Source organism: Urocitellus parryii, chromosome 3, assembly GCF_045843805.1.
Source record: "Urocitellus parryii isolate mUroPar1 chromosome 3, mUroPar1.hap1, whole genome shotgun sequence".
NCBI lineage: Eukaryota > Metazoa > Chordata > Mammalia > Rodentia > Sciuridae > Urocitellus > Urocitellus parryii.
The window spans coordinates 59,645,850-59,669,949 of NC_135533.1; the positions used below are offsets into that span (position 1 = coordinate 59,645,850).

A 24,100-nucleotide genomic window follows, 5' to 3' on the forward strand; every position below is an offset into this window, starting at 1 on the left:
AGAAGTGGTGGCCATGAGATTTGGATGAAAAAGGAAGCACTCATATCTGGGTGTTTGGTACCACAGTTCTTCATTTGTAAAGTTGTTATGAAGACGAAATGATATAATGAAGGAAAAATGTTTGGCACCATGCCTAAAACATGGTGAACTCTCAATAAAGGTGGACCATTATTAATATTGTTATTAAAATAGGATGCAAAAGATTTGGGACACTGGCATTCAAACCAGAAGCTGCTATAGGCTCATCCTCTAATCTTAGATAAATTGATATTTCTGTTGATCATTTTCAACAATGACATTTGTCTTTTCTCTCCAATGAATTATAACATATTTGCAGAGGTCTTACAGTTAGAAGCTAACTTTATGATAGGAGAAATGTCCTGAATACAAATTGTTCATTATAAAACATTCAGAAGAATAATTTTTCCTTCTTAAAATGCAGAAAGACATGGTTGTTTGAGATAATTGTTTTAAAATTTTCAATTACGTATGAATAACCATTTTATTTTTGGAGAATTGTTCTATCATGGATTGGTATTTTTATCCTCAAAAACCATAATAATTGAAAATTGAACTTGCAAATAGAGATTGTTTCTGACTATACTGAAGAGTATAGGAGGGGTGAAGAGACATATTCTCACAGACTGTCAAATGAACAACTCAGCAGGCATCAATTTGTCAGGATAATTCTGAAATGGATAGTGACCATGGTTAGGGATTTATTCTGAGAATTCTGTGCCCATTAAGATTGCAAACACTCAAAATGAAAACACTGAGTTTAACATTCAGAATTAAATATTTTTCTAGCTTTTAATAAGTTTGCGCTACAACATGATTTCTTCACTGAATTCACTTAAAAAATAAATAAATCTATGAACAAAACAATCCTAAGTAAAGTGCCCTTGACAGCATTGACTTGATTGACACTTCTCTCAAATGCAAGAGAACTGTTCGAAGGTGCTAAGCTAGAAAACAAACATGCATTGCCAGGAAATTAGGATATGTTTGCCTCTGGAAAACGTCCCAGCCATGTGATGGTCAGATGGAAATTTTCTCTTTTATTACCTCTACCAGAGAGGGTGCTGGTGAGGTGACTGGGACGCTGAGTCAGGACTCAGAACTGAACTAGGATCCCCTCTCTGCTACTGTAATTCCTCATTAGAGGGTTGGAGCAATCAGGGAAGCTTTGGCATTATTTTCAATTGACTTTGATTATCTCAGAGTCCCAGAGAAGTGTCTGATTGAGATAGATTCTTTTTCCTTCTTCTGCCTCTTGTATTTTTAAGTATTATGATATGTTACACACATTTTAAAGATTGAAAGAAAAATAAGATTGAACTTGCAAACAGAGATTGTTTCTGACTATTCCTAAGAGTATAGGAGGGGTGAAGAGACATATTCTCACAGACTGTCAAATGAACAACTCAGTAGACATCAATTTGTCAGGATAATTCTGAAATGGATAGTGACCACGGTTAGGGATTTATTGTGTGTACAACCTTTCAACTTAATGATTACAAAATTGCTCATAGTAGTTGAAACCTTTTTGGTTAGCATCTTGTCTCCGACTTGTGTTCCCATATTGCCATTTCCAAAAATAACCATTGTCCTGCATTTGAGGCTTGTCATTTACATGTGCTTATGTCATACTTGGATACTCATAGGAGATTATTTCTCACCCCCAGATAATGATAATCCCTAAAATGCTTTGCATGTTTTAAATCTTTTGTAAATTTAACATTTTAATATTCTGTTTCCTTAAAATATATTTGTGATACTCATCTATTTGATACTTATATCTTTGATTCACTAATTTTCATTGAAACATATTATCTATTGAATGGCTATATTACTATTTATTAAGATTTATTCATTTTCTTATTAATAGACACTTGGATTCTTACAAATTTTTGCCTATTAAAAATTATTCTGTTATGAACATCTTTCCATGGCTCCTATGCTCTGTGGGAGTGTTCTTCTGAGCTATGAACCTTGTTATAGAATTGCTGAGCACAGGCCATGTGATCTTCCTGTTAGATAAGGGCAAAAGATCAACAAATGGGTCATATGGATTAACACCATAATTGGTAGTGTGTCAGAATTATCATTGCTCCTCATCTGGCACAATACTTGTTATACTCAGACTTAATTTTTATAAATCTAGTTGATGTGATCATGGTTTTAACTTGCATTTCCCAGATTGCTAGTGGGGGTAAGCATGTTTCCATATATTTATTGATGATTTGGGTTACCTCTTGATGCATCTCATTTCCCCAATATTCCTATTTGGTGACTCTTTTTTTTTATTTTTCCCGTTGACTATTTTTGATGACCACATGCATTCTTTATTCAACATTCTCTGTGGGTTGGGAGGCTGCCTGGGATAGCAGTAAAGACTGGTCTAGGCCTTCACTCCATCACCTACTAGCTGTGTGACTTCCAAAAACTCACTTGAATCCTCCGTGACTCAGAGCCTTCTAAAGTAATGAAGAACAATAATAATATCAACTTACTGTTTTCTGGGAAATAACTTATAAGACTATAGAAGTGAAAGGTTTGTAAGCTGTAAATTATCGTGCAATGATGATTGCTATTTTAATAGTTATTATTTGTCCTTGATTTTATTCCTCTATAAAATCCAAACATTCCCATCAAGATATCCCCATGAGAGTGATAATCAAGGACAACTTGAATATGACTGTGGAAGCACTGGGTTTCAGAGTGAGCAACAAAGGGCAGGAAGGTAACGGATGCCACTTTCCTCTAAAGCTTTCCCTAACTTAACCAATGCTGATGACCCCCTCCCCAGTCCCCAAGCATATTTTATTCTCCCCTCCCTTCTGCTAGGGGAAAAGAACTAAGGGTATGTTCAAAGCTTTCTAGGTTCCCTGCCAGGTCTAAAGAATAGTCACTTGAATTGTATTGATTAATGTTACTTATTTTTGATTTTTAATGTGATCTTTCTATTTCAAAATGGAAATGAGAACTGTCTGTGATTCTTAGTTAGGGTGCCTTTTAAAATTTATGGATATTTTCCACTCAGAGCAATTTTTCAAGCCATCAAACAAGCAATAAAGAATGCCGCAACAATATCTTTAGGAGTTACATAGATCTCTGAATGTAAAAGATGAGTGCTCAGTTATCAAAGCATAAAACTATCTAACACCTGACAGTACTGAACTGTCCACTTTAAAGAATATATAGATGCCTAGATAATGTGTCAAGTCAAAAAACTTCTGTAGACAGAGATGTAAGCAAACATTTGCTTGTGCAGATAGAAGTGATTGGGTAGGATATTTATAGACTGTGCTGTATGAATGTCATTTACATGTTGTGAAAGAAAAATATGAGCCACCTGGTATATATCATCCCATAGTGCCAAGCCAACTCCTGAGAAAGACTGGGTTTAAGAGCACAAAAAGAGATGTCCTTAGGAACTTTGGCTCTGGCTCCAACCCTCTGGCCTACTTAAGAGGGAGAATGGTAAAGGAGTCATTTGATCTTGCCATCTCTCAACTTCTTTTATAAAATGGGAATTAAAATATCTCCTCCATTTCCTTGTTGCAGGGCTACTGTGAGAATGAGATCATGCTTGTGAAAACACTTTTAATTTTACCAAGGAAAGGTTTTCTGTAAAAATAAGATGATACATTTTTTTTGAAAGCTAAGTGCATATTTTCATAACTATATTGCCTGGAAGGGTACATTGTTTCCTACACGGCCATATTTAGGCCAGATAGTTTTAGGGCTATTGACCTGAATCCTCTTAGTCAAGATGAGTGTGACTGATGAGACAGGTGTCCTGTAGGGGTGGTCTCACAATGACCTGACTCCCAACCAGGAGTTTCAAAGAGCAAGTGAGGGAGAGTGAGGCTGATGAAACAGGAGGCTTAAAATTGTCCTTTATGAGACTATGTTCTAAAATAATCTCTCTCTTAGTCATGGAAATCAAAATGCAGCATTGGATAGCTCATGGATACCTCATCATTTTGGATAAAATAGGGCACTTTTCATAAAGCATTGTTTAAGTCGGAGTTTTTTTTTGTATATCTTTACTCCCACCTTGTTTGAGTCACTGTGGCCTATAGAATCTTCTTTTTCGGTGTCTCTTACTAGTGCTGTCTACTTTCCTTAACCACAACCTTGGAGGACTAGACTAAAATAATTCTCATCTTAGAGCCTATTTCATCAAGTTCAAACTACTCATTCTCTAGACCTACTTGTCTACCCTCTTCACTAATAATCTTTCCTACTTATTTCTCTCTTCACCAGCCAATAAGTTACCATCTTATGAGGCTGGATCTTTACTATTCACAACTTCCAACTTGCAATTTGCATTTTAGTTGAATTCTGCTAATCTTCTATGCTCATGTCTAATTCCTTTCTGTGGATAAATTCATCCCAACAAATTCATTTCTTTCCTTACTCTTGAAAGACGTCTTCCATTTTTTCCTACTCAAATCACTCCCATCTCATGTTTGTGACTTGAAGGTTCATTTTGGACCATATTCTTCTGTGGGATTCCTACCTATTCCCATTTTTCCCCATAATATACACAGAACCATTACTATGCTGAAAATTCTTTAGATATCTAGGATAGATTCTCACTGAATATAGGATGGGAAGATTTAATCAGAGGAAAACTGGAAAAGATTTCATAGCTAAATTTACTACCTCCACTTTAGTGTTTCTAACTTCTGCTTTTTCCAAGTCAAATAGATTTTTGATAAAAGCCAAAAAATTCTCGCTACAGCTCCCATTCTACCAATTGCATGCACTCTGCATTAAAAAAAATATTGTTTTGTTGTTTCTTTTCAGCTGATTTGTTTGAACTTTATTTTCTGAAGCTTCTGTTAGTTTGTAACAATATATACTTTTGTAAAAATACACATATTATAATCATAATGTTTATCCGCGTTCATTATATTTCACAACATAATCAATGCTGACATGTACCTTTGGAGGTGTGCTTCTCATACCTCAGTTAAAGCTGAAAATAATTATTCTTGTTGAAATTTATTTTCCAAAATGAAGCATTCTGGTATGGTAGATGGACCAAGACCCAAAGTTGGGTCTCCTTGTGCTGATCTCTGAACAATTAATTTAACATGAGTTTCCTCATCTACAAAAGGACAATAATAGCTGTTCTACCCACCTCAGAGGGAAGAGATGCTGTCTGTGAAAATGTTATGTAAATGGTGAAGCATCCCATATGTTCTATATAAAAATACATATATTTAAACAATTTTAAATGGCTGGCAAAGGTTAGAAAGTAAAAAAAAAAAGCTAGGAGAAAGAATAAATCCTAATTTAAAAAAAATTAAAGAAGCTACTAAATTCTATGAAACTATTTGCTAATGTTCTCATAAATATGTGAAAGGAGAGATATGCTCATTCTTCTACCTGTACCATTTCCCAGTGAGGAAGACTAGTGATTTGTAAAAGCATCCTTGGATTGCACATTCCCTTCTGGAATTTGAACACAGTGTGGTTGGAGTGGAGGGCTTAGGTGGACAGATACAGATCTGAACTGTGTGGTGGTGGCTCTGGGTAGCATGCAGATCACCAGATGTGTGGGGCTTGGCATGCTCTCAACTGGGTCACAAAGTGGAAAGGCTCCAGAGATAAACTGGTCCTTGTCTTTTTCCTCACTTTCCTGATGATCGGCTATAAGTTTCTATGCCTCTTATTGCTCAAATATTTTTTCTTATATCTAAATCTAATTTCTTTGGCTAAAAATAAAAATAATTTCCTCTGTTTCTGTTCTTATAAAGACAAAAGAGAATCATTCTTTTAGAACCATTTGAAGCCATTTATAAAACTCCCAAGTGCTCCTCTTAAAGTGAGAGTTATAAAAGCAGACATCAGTTGGAGAAGAATTCCACTTTGGAAGTGGACCTTACCGTGGTCCTACTGACTTTAAGCATCTGTTTGAATATAGCTCAATAAAATTTGGTAGACAAAAACAAATGCTTAGGTTATGGAATGTAAAATTCTTTCATCAGAAGAATTTCAATTTATGAATTTTGATGTGAAACATAAGTGACATTGAAATAAAAATGAGGTGAATCAAGCTCATTAGCATTAAAATAAGGTTCAGATAAGGTTTTAGTAATGTTCTATACATTCTGAAGCCAAGGGTGGCATAACAAAGAAAGCAACAATTTTCAAGTTAGGAGGTTTGTTTTTATGCCAGGTATGCCAATAACTAGTTGTGTCAAAAGATTTCTGGGTGGGCTGGGGATGTGGCTCAAGCGGTAGCGAGCTTTCCTGGCATGCGTGGGGCCCAGGTTCGATCCTCAGCACCACATACCAACAAAGATGTTGTGTCTGCCGAGAACTAAAAAATAAATATTAAAAAAAAATTCTCTCTCTCTCTCTCCTCTCTCACTCTCTTAAAAAAAAAGATTTCTGGGTCTTATTCCTCATTTATTCATTAATTTTTCCAGTAAAGATAATACATACAGCAGGGCGTGGTGGCACATGCCTGTAATCCCAGTGGCCTGGGACGCTGAGACAGGAGAATTTCGAGTTCAAAGCCGGCCTCAGCAGTGGCGAGACACTAAGCAATTCAGTGAGACCCTGTCTCTAAATAAAACACAAAGTAGGGCTGGGGATGTGGCTCAGTGGTCAAGTGCCCCTGAGTTCAATCTTCTGTATAAACCTCCCCCACAAAAAGATAATACATATATTCAATTACTACCATGAACCATGTTTCATGTTACAAAAAAGACAGACTGGACTAGAAGACCTATCTCTAAAGTCCTTTACTTACTATGAAATTCTAAAGCAAAGGATGTTGGATCCCAGCTCTTAGATTGTTCTTTTTTCTTTCTTCCTTTCTTTCTTTTTTTCCCCCCAGGGGAGTTCTTCATTTAATTCCTTCCTTTATTTTCCTACTACCACTACTGTCCCATCATATTCTTACCATCTGTATATGAACTTCCTCAACAGTGTCTTTGCTGGGCTTTCTGGTGTCACAGCAGAAAAGACAATGGAAGGTGGAAAGGGAAGCCGAGCATATGACAGGACCAAGTGAGCTTGTGGATGATGGGGTTCTCTAATCTCACCCCACACTGGCCTGTGGGAACAGATGGGACATTGCTAATAGAGCTCATCTTTTGACCAGGATTGGTTCAGGAACCAATGAATGTCCTGCACATTGAAGGTATTAAGGATTGGTTCAGGAACCAGTGAATGTCCTGCACATTGAAGGTATTAAGGCCAGAGGTTGCAAAGTACTGTACCCTGCCTTCCACCAGCTTCCCTGTCAATTCATCTCCACTCATATACTCCATGACTCCATGATCTTTCTCCTTAACATCCTTTAGTGTTTGCTTATATTGTTTAGTCCATACTGTTCAGTGCCACATATAAGGTACTCAGTGCATATTCTCAGTTTCTTCTGCCTTCTCCCAGCCCACTGTGCTATAGGTGACCTGAACTTTGGGCCTTGTCCCACACATGCTGTTTTGTCTCCAGCCTCTGTGCTATGGATTCTGCTTTTGCTCTTGCTTGTCTCAAACAACAACAACAAAAACAAAAACAAACAACAACAACAACAACAAAACCTAGTCACCTTCTGAGGCCAGCTTCACTTTTTTACTTCTTTTCTGAACCTCTGATTACTGAGGGTAAAATTACCTCTTCTGGGTTACTCTTTCTGACAGCACAATTGTTCAACCCACTGAATAGCGCCTGGAATATCTGACCACAGTGACTATCATCTTAATATATTGAATATTTATGTGGCATTCACAAACTCTTATCTTACCTAATCCTGACTGAATCTATTTGAGATACCCATTGCTACCTGTATTTATACACTGGGAAACACTAGGAAAGGTTAAGTAACTTCTCTGAGGTCACATTGATAATTAATTCAGATTCAGGAAATGAATCCAGGCCTTCAATACAAAAGCTAAGAATTTCAAACAGTCCAGGACATATTTTGACTTGAGGATAGTTTTGGGCCCCTCAAATCATTATCAGCCAGAATACTGGATAAAATATCTTTAATTCCTGAATGTGAAAATTGAGAGATGAACTGCAATGTTCTTTTGATTAGCTGAGTTAATGGAGGGAGGCAGTGAAGCAATTAATTGCCAACAGGGAAATCCATCGCAATAGCTCGGCCCATTTTCTGAAGGCCTCCACAATATGTTGTTTGAAAGAGGACTGGAGAATGCGGAGGTGCGGAGGTGACAGAGCGCTGTAACCCACAGCACTCTGCAACCATCATGAACCATATGCTCTCATATAAATTATTTCAATAGCTGTGTGCTCTTGGGCAAGTGATTTACCATAAATGTAGAATGCTGAAGTTGAAAAGATGATTTTAAGGTGCAACTTTACGTTCCTATATCTGGTGAGAATGTGGAAAGCTCTCCTGCTGCATTCATATACAGCACTGGGAGATTTCAGAGGTGCAGTGAACAGGTAAGTGCTGAGCCTCTGGGGGCTCACTCCTAGGTGCGCTGATTTTCTATAAAAGCAGCCATTGACTGCAACACTCTATCTATGGCAGAAGGATACCAGAATGATAGAGTAGCCACTTATTACTCCAAAGAATGAAAGACTTCTTAATCACATTTTGTAATTTCATCTGTGTGACCCGGTGCAGATGCCTAATTAAAAGCTGGGTTTAAAAAAATTATGTTTAATCAGCACACAGCCAACGATTACTCCCTGGCAGATGTGAATTGGTCCAACGGTTTATTTACATTTCCTTTGTGTTTGGCATTGAGTGGTAAGATATATTTAAATACTTGTATTTTACTTTGTTAAAAAGGAGCAAGAAACTGTAATCTAAGAGAATCTAAAGGCACTGATTATTTGCTGATCTGGCAAAGATGAAACAATAATTCAGATAAAAACTATAAGTAAAGCTACAAAAAGAAACACACATACACACACACACACACACACACACACACACACACACACACACACTCCTGCAAAGCTCCAAAGAGCAAAGGAGCATATGCGGTCAGTGAAGTTATCCTTTCTTTAAAAGAATGTATTGAATTTTAAACAACAACAAAAAGGACAAATACATTATCAGAAACATCATGTAAAATGAAAATAGGCTACTAGAAGAAAATAAAAACAAGAGTTTTAAAATTATCTTAAAACCCTGAAAGTTAGTGAGAACAAGCTAAAAATGCGTTGTGGAATTTCTCTGAGCTTTGTGGTGTACTGTGGATGAATGTGTGGGCTCAATTCCTCACAGCCACCTCCAAAAGCAACAATGATGACGACTTAAGTTACAGAAGTATCTTGTAAGAAAGAGTCATCATTTTATGTGGACATTACACAGCATGCATGCTTATTTTCAAATAGCAGTAACTGTATCCCTGAACAGAAATGGTTCCTAGGGGCAATGTGGCACGACCCAGCGCCACCTCTTGAACTTCCTCCAACGCATTGTATCAAGGGGCTGTCCAATTTCCCCTGAAATGATGGTGGACAGCTGGCTGGGGTGCAGCTGAGAATTGCCCCTGGACATACTTTTCAATAGTTTGTTCTGCTTTCCTTGCCACTGTCAATTTCTTGCAGCTCTGACTGAGCAAGAAAAATGAATAACAAGGACAAAGTGAGAGAGATAAAAAGGAATGATGTCTCCATTTCACTTCAAACTGCTGCCTTCCGCAAGTGGTGATCAATTTTTGCAACTGTGTGTTTACTACTAACCTACACACACTTGGAAAATACACAGAGCAGTGTTTTTGGTCAGAGGGAAAAATAATTTAGTTTTTAATACTGTGAAATTGCTATAATAGGAGGAGGGGGAAAGCTCAATTTAAGACTCTAGATGACATTTGGTGAAGTGGTTTCATTGAACTGCATTTGGAAACAGGTACCATTTGTTCCAGTGTGAGCGGGTGCTGGTCCTGATCCCTAGGCTGGGTAGGGGGATGTCTACTGGTGGAGCTGTCCTGTCAGAGTTCCATCACCCTGTGTGATATTTCTGGAACATGCTCTGAGTAGTGTGCTCCATTGCAAGCCAATCAACAATCCTTAACTGGTAGTGTAACGTGCTCCATTATGTTGATCTACTTCTTCACTCCCTTCCATTTGTGAGAAATTACAAGGCCCCTGCTGCCTTGCTAAAATGAGGGCTGCCAGGATCTCTCTCCCATATGGATTTCAGAACTGGTGCAGCATTAAGTTGCTGAGCTTCATAAAATGTCTGGCAGAAAGAACAAATGTGCCGTGCTGAAAATGTGACTGTAGATTGCATCTGCACTGGTCCAAGGTTTGACGAGAGAGCCCTCCTAACTTAAGAGGGAAACAGACTTGGCAGATGTGAGTCTTCGCTGACAGACTTTGATTGTTCAAACTTGGACCCTTTGATTTCCAATTTCAGTGTCTGAAAGAGCAATATTTTATACAAGTATCAAGGAGTCAGCCTGCTCATTGGGCCACATACAACTAGTATTGCCAATTAAAAATCCCTCAAACACATGGCAAAAGGGGAAAAAAATTGTCTTGGATGTACTGAAATTTGGAATCAAGAGAAAGATCATTATTATCTCTCTGATTCCTGTGGAGAGAAAGGGAAAATATAGAACCTTTATGATCTCAGATGGGGTGGGCATCCTCCATGGGGCACACAGCTTACCATGGCTCACTGTGCTAGACACTGTACACAGATTCATATGGGGATGAATAAACAACATTAGTCAAGGAATTTCAGGAAAATATGAAGCAATTTCACTGCAGACAATGGGAGATTATTTTATTCTCAGACACAACAGACAAATGGCACAGAGAAAAACAATCGAATCCCCTGCTGTTCCCAAAGTTACAATTATTACACTCTACTAAAGCTGATTGGAATAAGTTAGCAGAACTATCTTGGAGAGTTTATCACCTTCCTCTAGTTACCACTAGTGAATATTTACCTATGAGGATATACTTGTAAATAGATCTACATGCTTATTTGCACACTTATGGGTTACAATAACTTTTGCATTTCAGCAAAATACGGTAATAACAGTCAAAAACAATGAAAATTCCATGCTTTTTAAACTTAAATCTAGTATTATTTTTAGAATTATGGCACTGGCAGTTTATTTTATATCAAGTTCCTGCAAATCATAATAAAATGCAAGAATCATAACCATATGGTGGCAAATTAATCAATTGAAACATAAGAGAGTTAGAAAAAGTCACTTAATATTTTTTTTTGGTCTACCTCATGCAAAACAGTCTATTAAATCCTTTCTACTGAATAAATACATTGCTAAGGATCAGGGAGCAATGACTAAGTTGGCTAATAATAATAGCCACTGTTACGTGCTAAGAATGATAACCATGCCAAGAAGACAATCATTTTAGGACTTAAGTTCATTTTAATCTTTGAAATAACCTGAGAGATAATATACAGTCTCCATTTTATAGAAGAAGCAAGTGCCACAGTTACAAAGTGCCCAATCTGCCATATCTCTAGTGTGTTTGGGGGTGATTCTCAAGGTTGTTTTCCAACTATGTGAATGTCTGGTTATACAGATGTATAAAATTTCAATATTCACTTCATCCATTTATTTAGTATTACTGAAGCCTGAGATCAGAGTCAATTGCTTAGAATTTTGTTTACCCAAATTCATAATCTTGACTGCCTGAACTGAGTAGATACATTGGCATAATGTAAACATAGAAGACATTTCATCACAAGTCTTGTTTTTATTCACAAGCTGCAGCCCACCTGAAGAAATCACTTGGTGACAGAATTACCTATTCCTAAATGGGCTAGTCAGCCTGCACAGAGGTAAAGCATGTGAGTCAGAACAAATGACAAATGCCAAGCCTACCAAAGAGAAAACTCTGAGGTCATAAGCATTTACTCAACAAGGAAACAATGAACATTATTTTATTTTATGAGAAGATTAAGATTTGAAAATTCGGCTGTTGTGAATTCTAAAATGCATAAGAATTACAAATGGAACTCTATTAATAATTACCTAGTATCAGGGTGAATAATCCTGATGATTTTAATGGACACAAAAATGGAAGGGGCCATTAGCCCATTGGCTAGCTATAAAGGGTCATTTTTTTTCTAGGTCTAGAATGCATGGATCCTTCTGGTACACTTTCAGTTTTAGTTACACAGACATGCTAACTACTCTACATAAACAACAATCAATGATTGTTGAGGGCATGTGATTGTTACCCATTCTGAATTCTACTCATGAAATTGGCAGAAAAGCCTAAACTCATATTTCCAATTCCTAATTATGGGTCTAAGGAAGCAAGAGATCTAAGAACTTGGTGAATGAATAATATAAAAATACAGTCAGCACATCATAAATATTTATTGCTACATCAAAAGTCTGCTAGTCAATCTTTCCCAATAATTCCTTCAGCGTAAAATGCTTGAGTCAGTATATTGGAAGAAATATTAATTAAAATTCAGACTTAGCTCTGAAAGGATAGGAAATAGGAACTATGTAAAATATTTTCTGCTGTCAAATGTCTTTATCTAATTTTTATCTTAGTTTCATTTTTCCCTGTGGGTTTGACTGCAGGTTCTTAAATTTTTCACCTACTAAACATGCAATTATCATTTTAAATCTGACAATGTCTCTCCTGCATTGTAGAGAGAGATTAGAGCTGAGAGGCAGAATTTTGTTGTTTGCAAAGGAATACCAAAATAAACTGCAATATCTGTTTCACTTAAATATTTGTTCAGCCCAATTTTTCTTAGATTCCTTATTAATTTTTTTTAAATTAGGAAAGATACACAAATTCTATTTTTAAAAATTTGTTGACTGTGGTTGATTAACTCAATTGAATTAATAGATGCAAAAGACATCTCTAGTTATGACATACAAGTTTGATGTACATGAAATATATAATGCTATCTTTGATTTAACTATCTTATAAGCTAAATGAATAGTTAAAACCATAGAATGGTTAGTGAGAATCATCATGTCATTGGTGTGCATAAAAATTTCATGGTAGGAGAGAAGGTAAATTATGATATTTGCTTGGTAAATTCCAGTGGAAAGGGGAGGAGACTTGCAAACACTGAGGTGAAGACTAGAGATACGAATTTTGGAGTTATCAATATAGGGATGTAGGTCCCAAGCTTTCACTCCTAGGCTTCTTCTGTTATTTTTCTATGGGTTTCATATTTAAAGTGATTTTTTCAACCTTAATGAACAAATTCTTCAATTTTTGCTAATTTAACTACCAATTGGAATTTCTAATCAGCATGAATCAACCAGTGTAACCTATATTAGACTGATGTATTTTTAGTCAGAATAAAGGAATTTAATATTATGGGATCCATACAACATGCTCTGGGAAAGCACCAGCAAATTTGAAGATGAGTAAGACATAATCTTAGACCCTAAAAAACTGTGAATTATGACCTAGCAAAGACAGATCACATATATTTATCATGATTAAATGCATGATTCCCATTCAGTATGTGGAAGATTTTTCTCTTCAGAAGGAAACTGCGATGGTTTTATTTGTGAGCTTGGCTAGCCATAGCACCCTGTTACTAACTAAGCACTAATTTTGTTGTTGCTGGGAAATATTTTGTAGTTGTGGTTAACATGTATAATTGGTTGAATGTCAAAGAGGTCATCCTAAAAAATCTAAGTGGGCCTCATCTAATCAGTCGAAAGGCCTTAAGAACTAAACCGTTTTTTCTGAGAAAGAAGAAATTCTGTCTTAAGACTGGAGCCATAGCTCCTGCTAAAAGTTTCTAACCCACTGGCCTGCCCCATAGATTTCAAACATGCCAGCTCCACCATTTGTCTGAGCCAATTCCAACTTGTTCTGTGTCTGTGGAGCACATCGACTGACAGCTCAAACTTTACTGAAAAATATAGTTCTGCTTTTATCTTTCTGAAACCATGCAGGGTGTCTATTTGCAAAATTAGGATTGTGGCAGGGGTCATTACTAGGGGTCAGAGAGGTGTGATGGGGAGGTGAGGGAGGAATGTTAGTCTATCCACTTTGGTGTTGCCGTAGCATAAACCTTGCATGGGATCACACTCTTCAGTTCTGGGATTGCATCACTTATTGACTCAAACTGTGACACAATTATACATCTGCATAATTTAGATAGAGTTGAAATACACACTTACCCGGAGGATGGTAGACACTCGGGCAGGTCTTGGAACACTGCTTTGAAGGTAGGTTGTGATACACCATGCCATATACTATTTGTGTATATGTGTTTAAATTTTTCTCTTGTTCTATCTTACTGTTCTAGACACATCCTTAATTTACTCATTTATAAATGTTATGTATTTACCATGTTGTGGTGGCATAGAGGCATTTATTTAATGCTGTGTCAAAGAACTGGTTATCTTTAAGTGAAGGATTACAAGTAATCATTCCTGATGAGCCTGCGGAAAAAGTTTTCATATCTCCCTATTTATGGCCTATTAACATGAATTAAATAGAAGAAATACTCACTGACTCAATTACTTTGAGGTTTTTTTGGTTACTCTGCTGAAACATATTATTTTTTAGGGCACGTATCGATGACCATGAAATATACCAATAATCACTTTGGAATGTGATCTATGATTTAGTCAAGTATCTAAGTACCCAGGCTAGATCATGATTCTATTAAAGAATTTCCTAGCTGTTCTCTCCCATGAAATCTCTAATGTATTATTTTTCAGAAATTTAAAATGCCCTTTCAGAGTAACACAACAGTTTTAAATCATTTATTACAGCTATAAAAAGCTAATGAGAACATTTTAAAACAGTGGTCAGACAACCCAACCACCAGCACTTCATAATTTATTTGGTATATTTTACTTACTCAGGTTAATAAAGGATGTGTTTGACATGACATCAGACTGACCTTGTTTCTTGGCAAATACTATCTTAAAGTCTCCAGAGCTAATTCCACTGCCAGCCATTCTTTTCAAGGACGGCTTGTTATTATTCTCTTGGAAACAATTAACAGACTGTCATACAGAATAACATGTACTTAGTCCTGAAATTCTTTATTGAAGAAGGTCCAGAAAACAAAGTGTTTTCAAACTCTAAAGACTTGTGATTTCAGAAGACTTTTTCTCTGTGCTTAAATTCTTAAATATTAAAATATGATAAAAACACATTGAGTTAGGAAAATTATTTTAAAAGGATATTCAGGTCATATCTTGATTTAAAGCAAGGATTCAATCTGACTTTTTACATTATTTTCATTGATTTTTTATTTTTCTGGACAATGGAATATGATATGCAGTTTGATGTATGCATCAAATTATCATAAAAGATGCATTTTTGGCTTCATATTTGAGACTTAAGAAGGATGAAATCAAACAGAGGTATTGTGCTCACCCTCTTTATAAAGTTAATATGGTTTGAAATCAACAGGGATTTTTAACTAGATATCTTAGTGGATGCAGAGTTATCAAACCATTTTGCACTTATTTAAAAAATAAGACATTATTTAGGCCACAAAATCCTATGAAAGGAATTGTTATAAAATGAATTTATTTCCTTTCTAGTTAGTTGGATTAGGAACTGTATACAAAAAGTGATATATTCAGAGGCCCTTTTTTTCTAAAGCTTGTTTTCTAAGGCAGGGATCAGTATACCTTTATGGAAAAGCCCAGAGAGAAAATGTTTTTGGCTTTATGGGCCATGTGGTCTCTGAAGCAAATAGTCGACTCTGCTATTGTAGCACAAGAGTATCCATCAGCAGTACGTAAATGACCATGTCCATTCCAATAAATCTTTATGTACAAAAACAGGGGATAAGTTGGGTTTGCCTACTTGTTGGATTTAATTTTGTTTTTAGTTGTCAATGCACCTTTATTTTATTTACTCATATGTGGTGCTGACAATCAAACCCATTGCCTCACACATGCTAGGCAAGCGCTCTGCCACTGAGCCACAACCCCAGCTCTACTTGTTAGATTTTACCAACCTCCTAAGGGAAGTCTTGGTCTTTGGAAAGAATTTTGCATAGGGGCTCCAAGTGATATCAGAACAGGGCAGGAGATTATTAAAGAGATCATTAATTACTTAATGAGTTTATGTCTCTAGGATATCAATTATATTCTAAAGTTATTTGAATACCATCAACAGCACTCTATGTGCTTAATAGTTTATATAATACTTACCCACATATCTTTTCTTTTTAAGAGGATTGTATCTGACCATCACTCAATGTAATTAAATGGTAATAGCATCACATCTTCTGATTCCAAGTTTATTCTTTGAACAAACTCTAGAATTCTTTAAAATGTGAAAGTGAATGACAGAAACCCTCAAACATGGAACTTAAGCAAGTGCTCATTTTCAAAGAGGAAAAAATATCTCTAGAAATCACAAATAGGTTCTTAACTGGCATTTAGGACTGATAACAGATCATTCTTCATGTGTCCTGTGTGAGGACAGTCCCATGCTTTTCAGTTTTTAATTTCCCCACTTACAAGAGTGAAGCATTGTCTCTTCAGTTAATGTCATCTCCTTTCATTTGAGCCCAGAGAGCAAGAATTTTCGCTGCATTGCACCTCTGCTCAGGGAAACTACAACTGTACTCTCAATGTGTGTGTGTGTATAATATTCTGGAAGGACACACACACACACACACACACACACACACACACACACACACGCACGCACACTCCATGGCTAACTTTCTACCCATTCAAAAAGACAGTGGATTAGGCTCTCACATGCTGACTCCTGCCTATCAATTTGGTTTTAACAGTTTCTACCTGGCTTCTCTCTTCTTTCTCTCCCAGCTGCAGCTAAGGTGTCCTGAGGGTCATTTAATTTAGAATATAATTCACCTCATTGCTGTAGTTTAAGTCTGATATTCAGCCTTGGACTCTGGCTAAATGTACTTTTTAAGAACCAATTTCTAGTCCTTTTTTTGACATTTTAAAACTAAAACATAGCCAATTCTATTAAAAAAATAATTAAGAGAACTATGTGGTTTTATTCTTAAATTTTTATTCAATCTAAGCTGCTCTATGCCTGGAACTTTGAACAGTGCACCTCACACATGTGCCCACTTTACCTACCCCACTCTGATCAGTATTTATTCTGAGGAAAAGGGAGTTATTCTTTTCCCGAGAATCCTTCATTTCCTGTCTGAAGAAGCTGGTCTCTCTGATTTGGTCAGAAGTCAATGAAATGTGTTTTTTATCAGTTTATCAGTATCTAGCCAAACTTCTGAAGTATTATATTCCCTTTATATATTCTTTCCTGAGTTGATTGAGAAGAGTTTTTCAGGCAAAAAAAAAAAAAAAAAAAAAAAAAAGTAAGATAGCTCACTGAGCTATGGGATAGATCAGCAGCCTAGGACATGAATTCTAATTTGACTCCAGTTGTGGTTTTGTCTTCAGTGGAGAAATCTGGCTGCTTGTCAATAAAAAAAGAGCAGAACCAACCATTGGTGTGTCCATTAACTAAGGGACTTTGATTATATGGTGGGAGAATCTTCCTCCTTCAGAAAACTGTTAATGCTTGAGAGCTGGGCCAGGAATCTCTCTCAGCAAAATCATGTTTTGAATTCCATTCCAGAAATAAGTACAGAAAACACACTCTAAGAATAAGATGGTTTACAATTTTAAAAAGCACACTTCACCGTTGAAATTATGATAGATGTGGGCAGAAGCTAGAGGATAAACAAGGGCTGGCCAGCTGGCCATGGACACTCCGAAGGGTTTAATAGCCCGCAAGTAACTCTGACAAAACATAAGAGCCAGCTCTTTAGAAGCCAGGACAAAATGAAACCACTGTTGCCAGGACGTGGATCCACACACAGAGAGATGTTCAGTGAAACCGGCACCCCAACAAATACCAAAGCCTTGCAAATTAAAAACTGCTAGTGAGGGCAAGAGTCTGAATTAAGCATCTAAGGGAATCTTAATCTATTTTTAGAACTCCTTTGTATACTTAGTATTTTGGAAAACTGGTTACATAATTTCAGTGAATTATTTTACTTTCCTGAATCTCTATTTCAATAGAAGAATAGCACAATTTTTTTTTCAAATACCTACTGTTTACTGATCATTTTGCCAGTCATTTTGCTGGCACTGAGGATAATAAAAATAAATGATGCTTATTTTATCTTTGTTATGTGCCAGTCGAGGTGCCAGATATTGTGTAAAACTCATTTAATATGAATCACCTGATTTAGCCCTCCCAGGAATCCTATGGTGATAATCTTATTGTCCTAGTTCAGAAGATGGGAAGCTGAAGCAGGAGAGGTCAGGAACTTGCCTGTGGTCACCTGAGCCTGAGCTGATAACCATTACATTTAACTGCCTCCCTGTGCTCTGAGCTGAGCAACACTTCTTAAACCTTAATGCGTTTATGAAACACCTGTGGGTCTTGTTAAAATGCAATTTCTGTTGAGGACCTCTGTGGGGTTGGTGCAAGCTTCTGCATATTGGGGACCAAATTGCAGGTAATGCCAGTGCCATTGGTTTACGATCATGTAACGAGGCTCTGGATCTGCAGTTCTCACGTTAGCCAACACAGTAGAAATACTTGGATAGCTTTGAGAATTTCTATGTCCAGGACATATCCCATATCAATTAAATAAAAATTTCTGGGGCTGGAACTCAGGCAAGATGTATTTTTAAAGGACTCAAAATAATAGAAAGCAGTAGTATACTAGAAATCAGTTTATTATCTCAAAATTGGCATTAAAATCAGGGTATTTGCAGGTAAATGGATGGAGTTAGAGAAGATAATGCTAAGTGAAGTTAACCAATCCCCCAAAACCAAATGCCAAATATTTTATTTGATATATGGAGGCTGATTCATAGTGGGATAGGGAGTGGGAGCATGGGACGAATTCTAGATAGGGCAGAGGGGTTGGAGGGGAAGGAAGGGGGCATGGGGTAAATAATGATGGTGGAATGTGATGATCTTTACTATCCAAAGTACATGTATGAAGACACAAATTGATGTGAATATACTATGTATACAACAAGAGATGAAAAATTGTGCTCTATATATGTAATTAAGAATTGCAATGCATTCTGTAATATATAAATAAAAAATACATAAAAATAAAATTCTACAGAAAAATTGCATCAGTAACTGCAATATAATTGTGTGAAGATTATATTACTTTGTGTGTGTGTGTGTGTGTGTGTATCAAGATAAAAAAATTGAAGGCCACTTTTAATATTTAAAGGAAAAAGATCTACCTCACCTTTGTCTTCCATACCTCCATTTTCTCTTATTCTTAAAAGAATTTAAGGGAGATTACAAATGTCCACCCTTCATTAAGGTATTATTCTTATCCATAAGAAGCTCATCATTTATTAGGGGAGCAGAATAATTCACAATACTGTGCTACACAGGATTCCATGTGCAATAAACCATCTTGGGAACCCAGATAAGGAATATAATGAATTACTATGAAGTGATTCTGTGAAGGTGTCATAGAACTGACATGTGATCTGTGTCTCTAATAGGAATCTGGCAAATTAAAAGGGAGGGAAAGAAATCCCAAGGAGACAGCTCTTCCACTTTCTGCAAGGTCTAGGTAGACTCTAGATCTCACTTGCAGGATTAGGGTTAATGTGAAGTTAGTGATGGTCCTGAAAACCTGTGTTGAGGTGAAGGGCCCTAGGGGCCTGGCAAAGGTATTCATTGGAAAGCTATATGCTAAAATGGATAAGGGAGAGGACAGAGGTTACAGCTCAAAGCTGGAGAAGAATCACCGAGCATTGTTTCTAAAGGGAGGGGAAAAAGGAGGGACTTAGAATCTCTAAGAACCAAGGCCTTGGCTGGGAAGAGCAGAGGAGAGGGGCATGGAAAGCAGTTCAATAGGGAGAAACAAAACATGGAGAGAAGGAATTGGATCTGGTTCTATAGCACAGGAGGGCAACTATTGGTTAAAACTACTGTGATATATTTCAAAATGAGGAAAAGAGTATAAAATCCCCCGAACATAAAAAAATGATTCATGTTTGAAGAGATAGAAATGCTTATAATCCCGATTTGTTTATTACATACTGTTTGTACTGTATTGAATTACCATACTATATGTCTCAATAAACAAACAAACAAAAAAAAGAGATCATGATTTGGGGAAGAATCACAATCAAGTACTGTTGATGAAGAGACATGAAACTGGTTGACAACTGAGCTTGTGTGGTGTTTATCGGCAAGCAGACAAGTTTCATGAGAGGGCAGCTGGGGGAGTTCATTGGTAGCTGAATGGAATAGTACATGTGAGACTGCAAATGGTAAGTTGGGACATTGCTGTGGAAGACATGGTATTCTAAGCTCGGGAACTGTTTTATTTCCTATACTCCTTAGAGGTTTATATGAGAGAAATGGCATAATCATTTTTTTTAAAGATAATCCTAGAGGGAAAGTCAGGGTTCATTTGTAGTACAGAATGACCTTTGCATTGAGGTATCAGACAACAAGGTCCTGAACTAATCCAATGTCCAGGGCTAAGAAAAGAGAGGAGGATTTCTGAAGAGGAATTGAAGTTTACTAGATGTGGTTAAGAGAGAAGTTTTAAGAGCCAGTGTTTGGGTTCTAGCTTGAGAAGTGGGGTGAATAAACATACTTTAGCTCAGGCTGAGAATTCAGAAAGCAAAGAAATTACAAAAGGAGCAGGATGTGTTTGGGAGGTGAAGTGCCTTGTATGCAGCAGGGAATGCTGGGACTAATGGAGGAGGAATGGATCAAGCAGACCAGGAAAGAGTGAGGAAGCTGCGACAGACAGGGCTATGACCTAGGGTCAGGCCTCCTATATTAGATGGGCATCATGAAAGGGTGTGGCTGAAACAGAAATAAGAAGTCTTAGCTTTCAAAAACCTGTATTCTTAAGTCATAAAGGGAGTCTGCATAAATGGCAACTAACAAATTAAAAGAATTCTCAAAAGTCACCTACATGATCCTTACCATTATATTTTCTAAAGATATAAAGAGGACTTTAGTGCAGGCTAGAACTATATAATTTATTCCTATAATCATACTTTAGGCTAGAAGAGTCATTTTGGTTTCAGAGCAATCATTTAAAAGTGCTTTTTTTTCCCCTACAGAGAATTGTTGTTATGTAAGAATACAACCTATTTTAAGTAGGAGTGGATGTGACTGCTAATTGACAACTCTGATAGATTTATCCTGGAAAAATCAGAAAATACCCCACCAGTTATCTATTCTATTTCCACAATTTGCAGATTTGAGACTAGTTGACTAAAACGCCTTCCTGGAAAGATAGGCTCTAAACTTAATAAAGCTACCTAAATTATCACTTAGACAAGAAAGAGAAACTCCTACAATGCTTTTCCTTTCCTTGAAATAAATGTGCAAGTTAAACCCAAGTGCCTAATTTTCTATGTGGGCATATTATCCCAAATGCATGAAATCACTAAATAAACAGAAGAAGAAACATTGCCAGGTCTATAAATCCAGCAAAGCTTTTGCTCATTTCATGAGATAGATAGTTTTGATGAGAATTCTTCTACCATGAGACAGGCAGATTCAATACATAAATTTAACATGACAATGTAATAATAGGCTACAAGAAAAATAATGTTTAAATAGTAAAATCATTCCTTATTTCAAATTTAATCTACTATTCAGATTTTCCAATTAAACTACAATGTAAACAGAATATTAATGTTAATTCAGAATTAAAATAATTATGTCCTACTTAAGTTCTATTTGATGTTATCTCTTTTTTTCTCAGTGCTCTCTTTCCCAACGTTTATTGTTTTAATTTTCCTGGCAATGTATGCCATTTTCTCTGTTTTATTAGTACTTTGCAAATACTTCAATTGTATGTTGTTCTTATCACATTATATCTTAATTTTTTAAAAACACTTGTGTTTTTCCCAATTAAAATGTGAGCTTCCAGGGAGGAAGATTCTGTGCTGTTATTGTTGATTAACCCATAGACTAAGCATAACACTTTGGACATAAAACTTTAGGAAAAAGAATATGACTTTTAGTATATTCTAAAAAGGAGGAGGGATATCAAAATAGACATCAAGGGGAAAATAAGTTTTCCTATCTGGCTAGATATTTCCATCCTCCTTTTTTTAAAAAAAATCTTTATTTGGCTTATTTATTTTTATGTGGTGCTGAGGATTGAACCCAGTGCCTCACATGTGCGAGGCAAGTGCTCTGCCACTGAGCCACAACCCAAGCCCTCCATCCTACTATTTAACATCCTTTGTTTTTCTTTTCTTTGGTCTCCTCCTCCCTACTTCCTATAAGGGGAGGGGACCAATATCTTTTAAATATTTAGAAACTGTAAATGTCTTAATTTTTTCCTGTTTTTCTTATTCATTTTCTTTTGTATCAGAGCCTAGTATTATAGGGGACATAAAAATTTACTGGACGAATAAATACCCTACTTGGATAAGTTTTCTGCACAAGGACAAATCTTAAGTTTGAAAAACAGTAAATATAGCCTCTCTTTTTAACTTCTTACTAATGCACTGAAATATTTCCTTAATGCCATCTGTAAGCCAAACTACTAACCAAGTAGCCAATTAATCAATCAACCAATCAACCAATAGTTGACAAACCACCAATTAGTATTTATTGAGCAGTTGCTATATATTTGGTACTACGCTGAGTATTGTGAGACTTATGAGGCACGGTTTTCTCATTAAGGAATTTTCAATCTTTGGTTATACAGTGGTCACACTCAAAAGGACAATTTGCATTTAATGAAGCTTTTCGGTGCTTCAGTTATTCATACTAATTGCATTCATATTTTGTTCCTAATATTTCTGCACAAGATATTATCACTTTTCAACTATTATAACTCATCACAATAGAACACTTTGTTATTTTTAAAGGCAGACAATCACTCAATTTATTTATGCCAGTTATCTATTATTTGTCAAGGCCAAAATAATAACCTTCACGGTTTTTTCCCTTTGTACCCAGACTTTTTAACTTATCTATGGTGTTTAGATTTTTGTATAGTACTTTAATATAACTGTGCTTTTTCATAATGCAACCAGGAGGTCAGGAATGGTATCCATGCTGATGGTGTAGAGAAAGTGGGAGTCCCTGAAAGATCATGTTGACAAATTTGACCTCTCTCTCTTATTTTCAGCTGCTTCCACCTTTGATCTGCAGGTCATGGTCTACTTTGCCCATAACCATAAGACTGACTACATTTTGTGGATACATTCATCTTCTGAGCCTCTATGGACCAAAATGGGGGAGGGGACTGAATTTGTGATCTGGATGCTTACCTATTAAAGGCAAGGTAGTCTCTACCCTTACATGACTATGGAGTGTGTAAAACTGTACCCAACTTTGCATCATCTCATGTAGATGATCATTCTCTCTCTATCAAGCAATTTCTTTACTTGGCTTCCAGAAAACCACATTCTTCTAGTTTTCCATCACACTGATTGTTCATTCTCATTTTCTCTTCTGTATCTTTTCCCTAGGACCTTTTCTCTATTTATATTTACTCCACAGATACTCTCATCCAACTCCAATATTTCAACATCATTTGAACATCAATGACTCACCTATAAATTTTTATTGCCAGGGAATAAACTTCAAATTCAACTATTTACTCAATATGAGAATGTCAATAATCACCTCAAACTTAAACTTACAGAAGTATTTTTCTCTGAGTCTTCTTCATTCCCAGTAATTGATACCACCACTCAGGATAAAACTTTGATTTTTTATTTTTATAAAAATATTTCATTTCTTCATCCCCCCTGTTTTAAAATTTTCTTTTAGTTGTTGATAGATCTTTATTTATTTATATGCAGTGCTGAGAGTCGAACCCAGTGCCTCACACATGCTAGGCAAGTGTGCTACCACTGAGCTACAGCCCCAGATCCTCTGTATCCCTTTTTATTCCCAGTATTCAAAACTCTGTCAGCCAATCCTGTCATGTCCACCTCAAAACTATATATTTAATCCACTCACCTTCCACCGTTGCCACTGCGGCTACCCTAACTCCCATCGTCACCTCTTCTCTTCGGGACTACTCCAATGACCTCCCAGCTAGGCTCCCTGCTAATAGTCTTATTGCAGACAGTACATTCTCAACATGGGAGCTTGAGTAGTGTTTTCAAAATGCAAATTTTATGATTTTATTCCTCTACTAACGGGTTACTCCTTGTGTTTGGAACAAAATCCA

The 24,100-nt window shown here is 36.5% G+C and overlaps 1 protein-coding gene across 2 annotated transcripts in view; it reads right to left on the reverse strand.

Annotated features, from left to right (window-relative positions):
* Positions 1-24,100, reverse strand: part of Magi2 (membrane associated guanylate kinase, WW and PDZ domain containing 2) — a 1,291,542-nt gene that overhangs the window by 230,945 nt on the left and 1,036,497 nt on the right. The gene's annotated exons all lie outside the window — the stretch shown is intronic.